General features: G+C 45.8%; 1 protein-coding gene across 2 annotated transcripts in view; it reads left to right on the plus strand.

The window, feature by feature from the left end:
- The window catches only part of ANK3 (ankyrin 3), a 906,473-nt gene that overhangs the window by 365,324 nt on the left and 527,826 nt on the right, over positions 1 to 13,323 (plus strand). The window lies entirely within an intron of this gene.

Consider the following 13,323-nt stretch of genomic DNA (forward strand, 5'->3'; position numbering starts at 1 on the left):
AACGAAGATCACACTGCAAGCAGGGAACAGGAAGCCAAACACAGGTTCATATAGAGTTCTCTGATAGGATCTAGGGTGGAGCCATGCTTAGAGGAGAGATTATAAAAGCAGTCAGGTGAGAGCGGCTGGTCTCTAGAGATGAACACATGGTGAGAGGTAAGCTGACAGACAAACTCTATTGCATAACCATGACATGGGTGCTGAGGTGACCACCGCCTGGAACCGTAAAAAGTCAGAGAGAAAGAATGTCACCAACACAACATGGTTTCCCAGAACGGGTCCAAAGCTTTAATCTTTACAACAGATAGCAATGTTTCGGAGCGGGACCCCTTCATCAGTCATGGCCACATGCCTAAAACAAGGGGTTCCGCATTACAAAATGTTGCTATCTGTTGTAACAATGTGATTGTTGATTAAAGCTTTGGACCCGTTCTGGAAATCCATGGTGTGCTGGTGACATTCTTTTGCTCTGACTTTTTAGAAATGCCAGAAGAGGACTGATATTAAATTGATGTTGTGGGGGTGACATTTGTGGGATGTCTGCTAGAATACGTATCAATTCTTCTTTTTACACATAAGTGTGAATTGTTTTGAGGTGTTTTTCAAGTACCCCTTTTTGACGCAGTCTTCTCTTTGCGTTACAGCAGAGAGAGAACCCAGCTATACCAATGCTTAATAAATCTGTCCCTAACGTAACATGCATTGTCTCCCCACCTCTAAAATAGTTCACATTCAGTTGCATGGGACATGTTGAAGCATGCGTTCTATCCATGCTCCCTGTATGTCTAAGCCCCAGTACACACGGTCGGAGATTCTGCCAACCAAATCCGTTGGATTTTGTTCGTCAGATTTAGTCTGACGGATTGTGTCCGAAACTGTTGCATACACATGGTCGGACTAAGTTGTCGAAAAATCCGATCTTTCAGATCGTGATGACGTAATTTCGTTACGATGGGACTACATTCAGGCTAGTAGCCAATAGCTTTGATGTAGGAATTTGATCTGAGCATGCGTGGCACTTGGTCCGATCAAAATTCTCTACACATGATCGGATTACGTCCGACCGACCCAGTTGGTCGGGAAATATTTCCAACCTGTTGGAAAATTGGGTCTGACGGAGATTCGGACGGAATCAGTCCGATGCATACCACACACAGTCGGATTATCTGACGACATGGTCCGATAAGACGCACTCCGACGGATTCTCCGACCGTGTGTTCGCAGAATAATGCAATGGAGTTGTGACCATGTTTTAGACATTACTCTTGTATCATAGTAAGGTATATGAGAAATATTTCATGATTTAGAGCTTTGTTCATGTGCCTTTGGCATCATTTACATGGACTTTGGCTGTCAGAACCTTCATGTAGCATTTACAAAACATTTGTTAATTTTGAAAACACTTAAAGGCAGCCTAGGGGAAGTTGATTTAACCTCTGCTAAGCAGTATATGTATTTTCAGAGAGGAAGTGATATCATAAAAGAGTAGATGACATCTGTGGTGAATTTTTATGTTTTATACTGTATTGGTTGTAGGGCTGCAACTAACGATTATTTTCATAATCGATTAGTTGGCCGATTATTGTTTCGATTAATCGAATAATCGGTTAATAACCTAAAAAAAATAAATTTAAAAAAAGGTAATTTTACTACGATTTGCATTTTTACATATTTTTGTTGGCCAATTTGTTGTTGGGCAGATTAAAAAACACAAATTGGTGCAAAAACGCATTATTACATGCTTTTCTGCAGTTTTTCCATTGAAGTATATTGAACCAATAAACCAAAATAGCACCGTTTTGCGTTAAAAAAGTCCTTGTCTTTTTCAAATACACAGCAGCTGAAAAAATCATGGATGTGAACGTGTCCCATAGGAAACCATGTAAATGAATTGTAGTGCGTTTCCGCAAAAAGCACCAAAAAACACAGAGGTGTGACCCAAGCCTGAGATGTTTAGTAACATAATGGGGTTAAAAAAAACTAAAATTAGTACAAAAAGAGCAAATAATCGCTACTGTAAGGGGTTAATTTTTTACTATGGGACAGTGAAAGTAATATTTACAGTAGCAATTTGCTCTATTTGTACTATAAAGGGCTAATTTTAGTTTTTTTTTTAACCCCATTATGTTAGTGGCCGATTAATCGATTATGAAAATAGTAATCGATTCATTTCATAATGGATTAGTTGTTCAGTTTTTTTTTTGGTTGTATCTTGTTCTGCACTTGCAGAAACCCAACTGTCATTTTAAAGACATGGATTTATTTTCCATCTTATTCATATTCATCACTGAGAAGATAGCTCGCCATGCTGGAAAATGGCCTCTGTCCATTCTCTATCATCCCCTTAGCACTGTGGAACTGTTTCATTATAGAAATAATTCTCCATGGGGATCGAATGTTCAGTAGGTGTCTGAATATAACACTACAGAGACTTATTATGTGCTACATGTGGGCTTCAAAAGGTCTTAGAAGGGCATTCCAATAGAATTCTGTTGGAGCCATAGTAAAGTGTTAGCACCTGAAGAAAATTGAATATTGTAGGAGTAGGTTGTATATACAGTAAATATATGGCGGCAAGGTGGCTCCCCTGGGTAGCATCACGTACCTGTATGTGCCCCTGAACTTCTGGGTCAGAGGCGCGCACACATGCCACCAGCAGCTGCGATGTCCACCGGGACCCGCCAATCATTCGGGACACAGGCAGAAGTGTGATCTGCCTATGTAAACAAGGCAGATCACCGTTCTGTGAGAGGGGAAGGTTAAGATCCTGTGTTTCTGCAAAGCAGGAACAGGGATCTCTGCCTTTCCATAGTAAAAGCACCTCCCCTCACAGCTAGCAAGTAATTCCTAGGCACACATTTAACCCTTTGATCACCCCTGATGTTATCTCCTTCCTTGCCAGTGTCATTAGTACAATGACTGTAGATATTTTTCCTTTCAAAAGTTTTTTATTGGTAACAGGAACAAAGAATACAAAGATAACAGCCATATAGTATCAGTAAAAAAAATAAAAAGCAAGAGTCTGTTACATAACAAATAAAGCTAGACAGAGTGCATCATGGGCACATATTAACACACATGGCGATCATTTTGAACGAGCTCGTAGAGCAGGTCCCAGATCTGCCACGGGCTCCAAAGGAGGCCTGCTACGTGACAGGGCCAGGACCCTCACAAATTTGACATTCAGAGTGCAGTTTAATGCCATCTCGCAGGAAACAGTGCAAGAACATAAACAGGACTGCTAATAACCTATGTTACCTAAGTAGGTATCAAAGAAATATAGAGGATATACACGAACAGAGAGCAACAAAGAAGGAGGATAGGGGAAATGAAGAGGTACGAAGATCGGGGGAAGAGAAGGAGTAGGATAACTAGAAGAAAGAGAAAAGGAAAAAAGGCAGAAGCGCCAGGGAGAAGAAGGGGGAGGAAAGAAGGGAGGTCGGCCGACTCACACCAAGGAAAAAGGGGGGGGCAAAAGGTATACACGTACGACTGGATCAGGGGATATGTATGTTTAAGGGTTCAGTAACTGCCTATCAAAGTGCGGTGGTAGGTAGTGGTCAACCCAGGGTTGCCAAATTTTAGTGTGGCGAGGGATCTTGTCCAAAACAGTGGCTTCAATACGACTATGAATCATAGCCTGTGTGACCCGATTTTTCACTTCGGTTACATGAAGGGCTGGGCTTTTCCATGCTTTGGCAATTGTTTGCTTAGCTGCCGTGATAAGCTGCAGAGATAAACGTATCTGCGCCGTGGTATGAGAGTCCGGATAAAAATTCAAGAGGGCCATTGCAGGGTCAGGGGTTATCGGTTTCTGAAACATAGTGGATAGCATTTGGAATACTGTTGCCCAGAAGCATTGCGCTACAGGACATGTCCACCAGATGTGCATGTGGGTACCTCTTCCGCCGCAATTGCGGAAACAATTTGGAGAGTAGGACGGCAGGAACTTGGCTATTCTGTCAGGCACTAGGTACCATCTCATAAGCACTTTGTAACTGGCTTCAAGGGCAACAATATTGTGCGATGAGATTTTTGTGTTGTGCCATACACTGGACCAGTCCTCCTCATCCATGGTTAGTGACAAATCTTTGACCCATTGTTGTGCGTAGGTCGGTAGTGTCACGGACCGGGAGGTAAGGTATTCATACAATTGGGATATAATGCCCGGTGCGTGAGGATCGGAGTCACAAATCTTCTCAAATATGGAAAGAGCATGTGTCGTCGCAGCTGGGTCGATGGCCCCCCGCACGAAATGAGAAATTTGGAGGTAACGAAAATATTCCTTATTGGGGAGTTTGGCTTGGGTTTGGATGGACAGGAATGTTTTGAGAGTGCCCCCAGTCACTAAGTCACAAATACGGGTTAAACCTGCTTGAACCCACGCCCGGAAAGAGGCAGGTTCTGTATATGCCGGGTAGAAGTGTTTATGGCCTATGAATGAGAGGAGCGGGGAGTGTAGGGATCGTAGGTTAAATCGTTTACTCAAACTATCCCAGAGCTTCAGAGTGTGTTGGGTGATGGGGTTAATAATGGGATCCCGAGCTGTACGGGGGAGCCATAACAGGTTTGCCAAAGGTATCGGGTGTATGTCTATCGCTTCCAGGCTTACCCACAGAGGGATCTCAAACTTAGCATGGTACAGAGACATTTGGGCCAGTTGGGCTGCATGATAATAGTGAGAGAAGTTAGGAACTCCCAATCCCCCCCACTTATGATGGCGGAGTAGTACAGATCTTGTCACCCTAGGCCTAATGGATCCCCAGACGAAGCTGAAGACCCGGCTCTGGATGATACGATGAAAGTAGGGGGGCACTGGTACAGGGAGAACCCTATAAAGGTATAAGAGTTTAGGTAGAAGGGACATCTTGGTGGCAGCAATGCGACCCATCCATGAGATATGAAGGGAGCTCCAGTCATGAAGTAGGGAAGACAGGTGTTTCAGCATCGGGATGTAATTTGAACGAAAGAGGTTTGCTGGGTCACTAGACAGTTTAATACCTAGATATGGAATAAAGGAGTCAGACCATTGAAAGGAGAAATTTTGTTGCAGGAGAGTGACAGTATCCCTCGGCAGAGACACATTCAGAGCCCTTGATTTAGCTTGGTTAACCTCCAAGCCGGAGATCTGAGCAAACTGATCAAGGAGGTGGAGTAGATTGGGGATGGAGGTGTGGGGAGAGGTGACAAATAACAAAGCATCATCTGCAAACAAACACAATTTGTGCACAGTTGATGCTATCTCCAAGCCCCTAATATCAGGATTTACCCGTATCATCGCCGCTAGCGGCTCTATAGCCAAGGCAAATAGCAGTGGGGATAAGGGGCAACCCTGTCGAGTCCCCCTCTGTATCGGGAAAATCTGGGAGCGAAAACCTGAATATTTAACCGAGGCGTGAGGATCATTATACAAAGATGCAATCCATTGGAGGAAGTGTGGTCCAAAACCCCAACGCTGCAGGACAAAATGTAAGTAAGGCCAGGATACGGTGTCAAACGCCTTTCTAATGTCCAGAGACAAAAGATGCATGGGAATGGAGCGCGATCTCGCTAGGTGTTGTAATAATATGACACGACGAATATTGTCACTGGCCTGTCTAAGAGGGATAAACCCCACTTGATCTTTATGGATTAATTTGCCAATGAGAGGATTGAGACGCAGCGCCAGGATTTTGGACAAAATTTTTATGTCCACGTTGAGCAGAGATATGGGGCGAAAGTTAGACCACAGGGTGTTATCGGTGTTGGGTTTGGGTATCATGACAATGGACGCAGCGAGAGTGTCTCTGCCGAGGGTCTGCTGCTTCAAAAGGGCATTAAAAGCGTTTGCTAATAAAGGGGCCAGTACATCAGAGAACTTCTTGTAGTAATTGGCAGGCAAGCCATCAGGGCCCGGGCGCTTTCGGGGCTTAAGGGATTTTATGGCTGTGAGCACCTCCTCTACGGTGATCAAACTGTCTATTGATTCCCTAGAAGATTGCGAGAGTTCGGGGAGGGGCAAGTCCTGAAATAATTCGTCTGCTTGTTGGGGGGGAAATTCGGTTTTAGCTGCATATAGGTCAGCTAATTTCTGTCGAAACTCGGAGAGTATCTTGATAGGATCACTAGTGTGTACATTCTTATTTATTTTAAGGCGTATAGGTTTGCGGATTCTATCCGGCTGACGGAGACGTAGGGCCATAAAGGTGTCGGGTTTATTGGCTTTAGTATAAATTGTATGATTATTCCTACGTAAGATCTTGTCTGCTGATTCCGCTAGAAGGAGGTCTAGTTCAAGCTTAGTTTTTTCCAGGGTCAGTCTATGAGGTTCTGTGGGTGATGCTTGAAATTGGAGGAAGTGAGAGTGATAGTCTGATTCCAACTGTAGTTGCCTGCGTACCCTATCCTTCTTGAGGTGGGTGGCAATTGATATACAGCTGCCCCGAATCACGGGTTTATGAGCCTCCCAGAGGAGAACCGGGGAGATCTCGGGGGTATTATTGTGTTGCAGGTAGTCTGTGAGGGAAAAACGAATGTCGAAACAGAAAGGTTGACTAGTGAGGTGTGCCTCGTTCATGGACCAGGTTCTATCTGCAGTCTGGGGGATCAGCGAGGATACCGTGGTAAGCACCGCACAGTGGTCCGACCAGGGGATTGGGCAGATTATGGACTGGATCACAGTCGGGAAGGTAGCTACTGGTGTAAAAATGTGGTCTATTCTAGAGAAGGATTTGTGTGGGTATGAATAAAAAGTGTAATTACGTTTGAGGGGGTTACATTCTCTCCAGGTGTCGAGGAGGGAAGCTCTCTGTAGTTGTTGACATAATTGGACCGAAAGGGAGTGCTGTTCTGGGGCGTATGGCGACTTATCGAGATGAGGGTGTAGGGTCAGGTTAGTATCCCCACAAATAAAGAGTGAGCCTTTGCGGTGCATATTAACAACTTGCAGGAGGTGTGAGAAAAAGGGATTTGGGTTTCCATTGGGTGCATAATAGGAGACTAGGGTGGTTTCAATGTCCTGAAGTAATCCCACTAGAATAATATAACGCCCTTCAGGGTCTCTAATTTCCAAAGTGGGGGTGAACGGGGAATTGTGGTGGAAAGCTATCAAGACCCCCCTGTGTTTAGTGCCAGCTGAGGCCGTGAAAACTTGGGGATAACTGGAACTAAAAAATTTCGGGGTATGGGACACAGCATAGTGAGTTTCCTGGAGGGCTACAATGTTAGCTTTCAAGGATGCGAAATTACGGAAGGCTTTAATCCTCTTATTAGGGGAGTTGAGACCCTTAACGTTAAGGGACAATATATTCAGCGGAGCCATAAGAGTTGGATGGGGGGAGGCTTATAGGGCATGGTAGAGGACGTGGGAGTTGACCGACCTAAGGTGAGTGGGGGGAACCTTACAGGGATAAGAAGGAAAAGGTGGGAGAAGAAGAGGGGGGGAAGGACTCTGCGTATAGGGCGAGCCATGAAAGGGTAGAGACACACAGTAGCCAGGCTAAATCGCCCAACCAAGCAATGCTCAACCTCCGGGGCCAAAAAAGGATGGCCCAAGAGAAGGTGCATTGAAAAACAGGGGAGCAGTGGCTGTTCCCCGCCGCCAGCGGGAAAATATCGTTTTCCATAAGCATAACATACATGTCATTTGTGGAACACAAAATAGACCAATACTAGATGCAACATAACAAGTAAACCACCCAAGCTGTCAACATATTGAGTAGAACAACAAGAAAAACATATAACCGAAGTCAAGGAGAAGCTTTGAAAGGGGTATTGGGGGACCTAAGGGGACAGGGTAGGGAGAAAAGGATATGGGAGAGGGGAGGGGGAGAGTCCGAAGGGAGGGAAGGGGAAGGGGAAGGGTATCAAGGGAGGGAGGACAAGAGGAGCAGTAGGAGGAGAAAGGAGAAGGACAAGGGGAGGGAGTTAGGGGGGGTCAGGGTAAGGAAAGGGGGAGGAGAGAGGATAAGGGGGCAGGAGGGGGACAAGGGGGGGAAGGAATTGGAAGGTAAAGGGAATTACAGTGGGTACATGGCTGATAGGTAGTCACTATGAGCATAAATCTACAAACATAGTTGCGCAGCAACCGGGTAACCTCTGAATAAATCGTGCTCCAGTGACTGTGGGAGCCACGGGTGATGTTGTAGAAAGACAGGGTAGTAGAGAGGTTAAAAGGACAAAAATCAAAAAGTAAATAACATGAGATACATCAAGTTAAGCAAGATTATATATATTGAAAAAAAAGAGAAAAAAAAAAAACAAAAAAAAAACAAAAAATATTTAAAAAAAAAAATAAAAAGTCATGTAAAGAAAAAAGAACGAGTCTATGAAAAAAGGCTGAAAAGTACCGAACCATATAAGGGTTATAAGGTGTAAATGTCGGACTATAGAAAGCAGTATACAAGATGATTTTGAACCAGGGGGACAGAGTACCGGGTCAAGTTGGAGTGTGGTCTGCCATAAAGTAAGGGTAACCAGACCTTCTGGGGGGTATCAGGAGTAAGTTAGGCCAGGAGATGGTAACAGGGGCCTGTTGAGAAAAAATCATAGGCGGAGAGAGGGGACCAATTCGGCGAGCCGGAGCCCAAGAGTCAGCAGGGGCTTATTAGGAACAGAGAGAGTACATACCATCTGGCGGGTCCCAAGGTTTCGGTGAAAGGAGAACTCCTAGTAGAAGAATCAGTGACTCCCTTCCTCACGGTAGACCGAAACCTACAGAAAAAAAAGTAAGAGGGACAAAATGGTGCGCTTACAACTAAGCGGAAAGGAGAGATGACAAACCCAGCATCTTCAGCGTGGTGTGCGGGATTTAGGTGTAGTGATTCTGTCCATCTCGGGCTTCGATGGGGTTCCCTTGCGGATAGAAGCTGGGCCTGGCAGTTGACGTAGTGGTGTATTCAGGTAAGGGTGAGCTGCTGGGCGGGTTGGAGTACGAGGGAGGTTAGTCTCAGGCTGATGGTCCGGAGGGACGAGGTGGAGAGATTCCAGCAAGCGTTGCAGGGAGTCCGGGGATGTGCAGGTGTGTTGTTGGCCCTGGTAGGCGAATTGGATGGCGAATGGGAATCGCCAGGCGTACTTCAGACGGTGTTGGATAAGAATCTGCAACAGCGGCTTCATGGCCCGGCGTTTGGCGATAGTAAGTGGAGCCAGGTCAGAGAAGATTTGATAAGTATGACCCTGAAAGGTCAGTGAGTCTTTATTGCGTGCTGCAGTGAGGAGTTGCTCTTTGGTGCGAAAAAAATGTAATTTAACGATGATGTCACGCGGTGGTCCGTCAGTTTGACGACGGGTTAGGGCCCTGTGAATTCTATCGAATTCCAAACGTTCAATAGGTGTACCAGGGGCCAGCTCTTGAAATAAGGCTGTGGTGAAGGACTGGACGTCCTCTATTGATTCGGGGATCCCCCGGATCCTCAAATTGGATCTGCGTGAGCGGTTTTCCGCGTCTTCCAAACGAGAGAGCAGGGTGGCGTTCTCCTCCCGGAGGGCTGCAAATTCTTGCGTGTGTTCATGCAGCGTGAGCTCCATGTCATCGACCCTAGTCTCTAGGTCTGCAGTGCGTTGGCCAATTTCGCGGATTTCCCTAGAAAGTCTGTCCGTGATTTGTTCTGATGTGGTTTTCAGGGCTTTCTGGAGCATAGACTCCATGTGTTTAAGGAAGTCACTTTGCGACATACCTGCTGATGGTAGCGAGGGAGAGCTGGCGATCGCAGGTTCCTCGTCCGCACGATCGTCTTCGCTATCAGAGTTATCCCTGCTAGGTGTGGAGGCTGCTCTCTGGCTAGCAAGGGCCTTCGCCGCCATCTTGGATGAGGCGCGGGCGAGAGCTTCCTTGATCGGCTTCGGCTTATTCTTACCCCTATGGCTGGTCAGCACCATTCCACCCGGTGCTCAGATATTTCAGGGGGTAGTATGTCCGGAATATAGCGTTAGGTCCGGTTCGGTACGCTAATTAGGTCCCGATATAGCGGCGAGGAGTGCGGAGCACTAGCGGAAAGCGTCCTCCATGCTAGGCTTCGCGCATGCGCCCCGACTGTAGATATTTTTAGTGCTGATCACTGTATTGGTGTCATTGGCCCCCAAAAAGTGTCACTTAGTGTCCAATTTGTCCTCCGCAATTTTGCAGTCATGATTGCCACCATTACTAGTAACAAAAAAAAAAGTTCCATAAATATATCCCATAGTTTGTAGACGCTATAACTTTTGCGCAAACCAGTCAATATACACTTATTTGGATTATGTTTACCAAAAATATATAGCAGAAAACATATTGGCCTAAATTAACCAGTTGCTGCCTGCCCACTGTCAAATGATGCCGGGTGGTATGGCTCTCATTCTGGGATTATGTCATATGATGGCGTCCCAGGACGGGCGCTCTCGCATGCCCAGTGTGGCAATTGCAGCTGTGCCGTGTTGCTAGGACACAGCGTGACCCCCGTCTCTCTAAAGAGCTGTGTCTGTGGCTCTTTAACCATGTGATCGGCTCTGTCCAATCACAGCCGGTCACATGTAAACATGGAGATGCCGGTAATCGGTGCTCCTTGCCTCACACTGACAGATTCTGTGGCGAGAAGAGACAATCAGCGGCATCTCCACGCAGAGGGACATCTAGGCATGTAATCAGGGCACTGATCATCAATGCCCTGATTACAATATAGCACCAGCAGTGTCACCAATCAGTGCCCACCACTGCCCATCAGTGCCAATCAGTGCCAGCAATCAGTGCCCACCACTGCCCACAAGTACCAGCAATCAGTGCTCATTAGCGATGCCAGTCAGTGCAGCCTATCAGTGCTGCACATCAGAGCCACCAGTCCCAAGAAGTTAGAGGAAATCTCCCAAATTGAGGAGAATTCCCTTTTTAGACAATTGTTCTCTAAGCAAATGTCCCCATTAGAAGATTTTTAAGTTTTTTTTTCACAGGGAGCGTATACATCAATGCCCCATGTGAAGGCTGCGTATACCTACATGAGGATGCTCAGGTGTTCCATGACACCCATGTTGGCGCACAGCCCAGAATGCACCCTGGGTGCTGCCTGCACAGGGATGTGTGGAACACCTGTGCAGATAGAAACATGGCATTTACACGGGACATGGACTGAAATGCTCCAGGTGAATGAGGCCTGAAAATCTGTGCCCACAGAGATGACGAAAACACAGCTGGAGCCTCACTAATTGACATGCTCATGTTATATAGCAGGCTTAGTGCTTCAGAGACCATCTGATAATCTGTACAATTAGATGGGCTACAACCCATTGATACATCACAGTTCATGGCATCATGAGTGACAAAAACAACAACAAAACATTCTCCTGTAGGAGCCGCTAAATTTTGGGCTCCCCCCACAGCCAGGCACCAGGAACTTTCACACTCTCTTAATGGGCTCAATAATCAGTCCAGCGGATTTGATTTTGTTTTATTTATTTAAAAGGGTAAACTTGAATAGGGATGCATGGGATGCATGGGATTCCCAGAAACAAAGATTCATTTAGATAAACACTTGAGGACATGCTAATGTCTCTGGCTGCTATGAACTGACTCCAACTGTGCAGCACACCCATGAGAGAAATGGTGCAGCTAAAATAGCAACAAAAAGGTTCCAAACTGAAGATGCAGGTGCATCTTCTGGCAGAAATCCCAAAGCACCTGGCTGCTACTGTCCCAAGCTAGAGATACTGGGGTGTTTCTGGCTGCTTTGTGCTGGCTCTAAGCTTTCCTCTGGTCCCAGACTTGTAAAATATTGCGCCTTACTGTCCTCTTTGTAGCCTTGGGGTATGTTGAAATGGAAGATACTCACTCAGTCCCTTTGAAGCAGAACTCCACCCAAAGGGGAAGTTCTGTTTTAAGGCCTCTTACCCCCCCCCCCCCCTTTCAAGAATGACACTTTTTCAGAGGGCGGGTATCTGATTTTGGCAGTTTCCCACTTCCACTGCCTAGGCGGTCGGAGTGGAAGTTCTCCTCCCCCTTCGCAGCCTTCTGGGACACGTCACAGGTCCCAGAAGACTGTGGGACCATTCACTATGTGCAGTGTTGTTTACAAATGCCCAGTTGGCACCCGGCTTTGAAACTGCAAGCTGTCACAGACGGGTACACACAATTAGGTGCTGGTGCCAGGAACCTGAAGGCTAGTGAAGAACTAGCCTGGGTGAGGACGGTGCTGGATTGTGGGACAGGTGAGTGGCTGTTTAATAGAATTCAGCAGCCTTTGTAGCTGCTGACTATTAATTTTTACATAGGACACTGGAGCTCTTTGAATCCAGTAGTCTGCTGTACTGACACACTGTTGCACAGGCTGGGTCTGGATTCCTGGAAGTCTTCAGCTTAAAGAGGCTGTAAACCTCCAAAAAAAAAACCTGCAAGACAAAGGCATAATGAGCTAGTATGCATCACATACTAGCTCATTATGAAATACTTATCTTAGAATGAGGCCTTGCAGTGCTGCCCGCACTCCACGTGATTGGCCGGAGCCACGATAACGTCACTCCCACGCATGCACGCGGGTGTCGCCAGTCACAGCATGGGTACTGAATTAATGGCTCGAGCAGGCCGTTTCTTCAGTGCGCATGCGCCAATAACGTTGGCAACAGCGCATATAGTGAATATCTCAAGTGGTATACCAGGGTTTACAACCACTTTAAAGAGGAAGTAAACTCTGTAGTTTTTCTTCCCCTTTTTTCTTCCCTGCAAAGTAAAGGCATAATTTGCTAGTATGCATCACATGCTAGCACATTATGTGCTACTTATCTGCAAAACAAAGTCTGCGACGTCCCCGTATTTCATATAGTAATGTTGACTGCGATTTAATAAATAAATATAACAAACAGCGCAACTTTGGCATGAATTCCATGCGGCTTCTGTAACAAAAGTTAATACAGGTCATAACAAAAGTAGTGCAGAAACCTTTATCTAAGTCGGTGCGACTCAAGTTGCACTAATTAGAACAGTTCCATTACACAGAATGGGGTCCAACTTCTGATGTCCTATCAGTGTGAACGGGACCTAAAAATGTCTGTTTTACAGGTAGGTGTTTTTTTCACGCCTCTAAACACCCCTGTTAGCCTACATGTCCACACACACAGGCACTTACAGGCAGGAAAAAATAACATCACCTATGTATTCAGGAGAGGAGCATTTATAGATCAATTAAAAAAGATGAATATTCTGATCAATAGAATGTATTAAGGGCAAATGCACAGAAATGCACGTAAACACGCATAAATGATTTTGAAAAATGCGGCTTTTAAGCTGCATTTCCCTTGTAAACAGAAAAGGCGTCCAAAGGAGCAGTGTGCATGATTCCCTAAACTGGTATTAAACCCTATTCCATAGCGCCTGTATTGCGC

This window comes from Lithobates pipiens, unplaced genomic scaffold (genome assembly GCF_037356315.1).
Source record: "Lithobates pipiens isolate NorthernLeopardFrog02 unplaced genomic scaffold, aLitPip1_a1.2 Scaffold_25, whole genome shotgun sequence".
Lineage (NCBI taxonomy): Eukaryota > Metazoa > Chordata > Amphibia > Anura > Ranidae > Lithobates > Lithobates pipiens.